Genomic DNA, 3,850 nt, shown 5'->3' with positions numbered 1-3,850 from the left:
CAACTATTGGGGAGACAAGTATAACACCTTCATGTGCCAGTTCTTTGCAAGAAGAACAAGGGTTTGAGGCCATATATGACGAGTAACGTGGTCAAATTCTCTCCAATTCAAATGGATGTTCCCACTCTCGGTGAACAACACACCGTCACAACCACAGTTTCTACTATGAGTTGAACTATGATTCCAATCACGGGGTTACCTACCACCTCACGGCCTTCCACCTTAAACCAAATAGACATCCCATCTACCTCCAACCCCACTCAACAACCTTCACACCTCATCTCACAATGGCTGCAGGATGCTCAATCTCAGTCAATTACAATAAATGATCTCCTTGTGGACCAACTAGCTGGCATTGCAAACATTACCCAATAGCTACTCACAACTGACATGTTCAATAGGATTATCAGGCTATCTTGCTGTCATATAAAGCAGATGTTGAAGGACAACAACACAAGATTATTAATGAAGCTGAGAAGAATGAGAATTTATATGCTTGGCTAGATAAGAATTTCAGTTTGAGTATGAATGAGGTCTTGGCTAGATTCAGAGAAGAATCTATCACCATCCTAGGAAGCAATTCCAAGACTCTCAGTCCACAAGAAGTATATAATGCTATTACAGAGGTCTATAAGGCACAACTCAAAGCTTTTCACCTCATTTGTAAAACATTGGAACAAAATCTGAATAGTCATCAAGACAGAATCAGGAGGTTTGTGAAAGATAAATTGGATCAACTTGTGCCATCTCAGGTAGAGATCAAAAATGAATTCAATAAATTTGCTGATCAAATGGCCAGGTTTGACTTGACTATTATGGAGCAAAGCATCAAAAATTTAAAACAATCATTTTTGGCTCTTCATGAAGTTGTCCAAAATCAAAGCATAAGTAACAATGACACAAGAGTCAAGTTGGACCAACTACACCAAGCTAGATATGAACCCTCAACATTATTGATGGAGGGAATCAAGGAATCTATTCAAGCCACTTTTAGTGCTCCTCTCTCATCAAGCTCACAACAACCAATTTCCACCACAACAAATCTATAAATCCAGTCTCTACAGCAACAAGTCTCCAATATTAAAGCCTCTTATGATTCACTTACAGCACATGTCAATGCTCTCACTTCTTTAGTGCAGAATCAATAAATTGACATAAGGTCCCTAGTAGACTCCCATAAACATCTCCAAATGCAGAATTCGGTCTCTTTGGGAGCTATTATGGGTGCCTTGATGATTTTACTACCTGTATTGCCTGAAGCCGTTAGGCCATAAATTTTAACTCCTCTACTCCTGCCTGCTACCAAGACCAAGGGGGAGATAGAAGCTAGAATTCAACAATCTAAAGAAGCTGGACTGCAATCAAAAGAAGGTGGAAAATCTACATCACACTCTGGTCAAAGCTCTAATCAAGTCAAAATCTCTGAAGATGTTAGTAAAGACAGACTCCAAAAACCTGCAGAAGGACCCTGTCAAGACAAGGAGTTCAATGAGCTACTAACTGTGCTAAGAATCTCTCTTCGAAACAACTACATCACTTACAAGAGAGCTTTGGTCAACAACATCAACTTTTAAGAGTGGTGATTATAAAGGTTGGAAAATTCTTAGAGAACAGTGTTAGTGTTTGTGCCCTAGAGATAACACTATTATGTTTATATTATAAAACATTTGGGTTATTAATTATGGTTCTATGGAGTATTCTTAAGTAATTTATTATATCTTTATTTACTGTGATAAAATATTAGATTAATAAATGTCCTTGGAATATAATATATAAATTTATATCTCTAAGTACGTGACTTAGAAATGAGATTATGAGAATAATATTAATATTCCTATAGGTCCCTAGTCAAGTATTATTGTTAAGGGATGATAATAAATACGCTGAGACTAGTGTGTTTGTTGACTGATGATCACATCTCAATGATAATAGGTATGGTGATACTAAAGTAAAAACAGAGGCACATGTATTAATTACATAGTGCTGGATTGACCCGTTGTGAGATACTACATGTTTAATGTTTCATAAGTTAATCTGTAGCGATTGGGAATTTCGCGACGTGATTAAGCGAATAAAGTATAATTCTATGTTGTAATTATAAATTTTGTGCTAAATCAATTTTGTTGGTTAATTGTCTTTATTTTATATTAGTAACTAGGAACGTAAAATGACCCGTTCTAGTTTGATGAGTCAGCTTAGGGGATAAGCTGTGTTGTCGGGCCGTCAGGTTGAACGGAACCCGTCTTAAAAAGAGATTAAGGTATTTAAATGTGAACTATGTGTTAATTGTATGAAATAGGTGTTAGTGGTTGTGCCCTAAAGACAACACTATGATGTTTTAGTTTAAGACATTAGGATTATTAATATTTATGTTCTATCAATTATTCCCTTTATAATTTATTAATTCTTAATTTACTGCGATATAAATGTTAGATTAATAAATGTCCTTGGAATATGATATGCAATTATATATCTCTAAGTACGTGACTTAGAAATGAGATTATAAGAATAATATCAATATTCCTAGAGGTCCCTAGTCGAGTATTATTATTAAGGAACAATAATAATGCATTAAGACTGGTGTGTTTGTTGAATGATGATCACATTTCATTGATCATATGTATAGTGATACTAAAGTCAAAGACACAGGAATATGTATATGTACATGGTGTTGGACAGACCCGATGTGAGATTCTACATGTCTGTTATGTCATAAGTAATTCCCACAGTGATCATGATGTAATGGTCCTTAGACCTGAAGTCATTATATTTCTATACGAGAATTAATATACATTGATTCCACTAAAAGTTATCATTGACCGGATAATGATAAAAGTGGACATTGGGTATATTATGAATCGTATGAGAAATATGAATGATCTAGATGGGATTTAACCCTCCTATTTTAGGAGTGATATTATAAATCGTATGAGAAATATGAATGATCTAGATGGGATTTAACCCAAAGAAAAAGCAAAATAATTATAACATTAAATTTAAAGCAAAATCAAAACATTATAAAGAAACAAAGTGCAAGTACAAGTCATTATAATCAGGGAGCTAAAAAGGTGCAAATACACGTAATTTTATCACATAATACAATAATTATAACTACAAAGTGTAATCAGGGAGCCAAAAAAAAGTTCATTGAAATTTATTTTAATACAACTAATTAAACAAGTACAAGTCATAATAATTATAATTCTATGATTTTTTCACCCAAATACCCTCTAAATTTTGTCTTTTATTACTAACACTTGCATCATCATCACAATTAGTAGGATCACACATAGGGATATCATAACAGAATGGGGGAGGATTCCAGGAGGTCTCTTCTTCCACATCTTCAATGTACACGTCATGATAATCTTGAGTTGTTGACGATAATACAACTGACCAATTCATATCACATGGATCCTCGACATAAAAGACTTGGCTGACTTGGTCAACAGAGGCAAATTTATCCAGTTTGTTGACTGGTCGATTGAAGTTCACAAGCATAAAACCAAGATCATCAGACTTGACTCCTCTATTAGTGGCTTCCCATTTACACAAAAATAAAGGGGCCTTGAATGCATGGTAATCTAACTCCCAGATTTCTTGTACAATCCCATAAAATGTTAACTCACACTCTACAAGATTTACATCTTTAGCACTAGACACTTTCACTGTCCTAGCAACTAATGAAACACCACTAATTTGAACTACCCTAGCATTATCTCGCTCCTTCGTATGGTAACGGACCCCGTCAATAATATAGCCTTCGTATGTCAGCACTGAAAATGAAGGCTTTCCAGCCAACAATCTAATTGTTTCAGACACGGCTTTAGAATTTTCCTTCATTTCTATA

Source organism: Apium graveolens, chromosome 5, assembly GCF_009905375.1.
Source record: "Apium graveolens cultivar Ventura chromosome 5, ASM990537v1, whole genome shotgun sequence".
Taxonomy (NCBI): Eukaryota; Viridiplantae; Streptophyta; class Magnoliopsida; order Apiales; family Apiaceae; genus Apium; species Apium graveolens.
The sequence above is the reverse complement of the archived record's forward strand: the minus strand, read 5'-3'. Positions refer to the sequence as shown.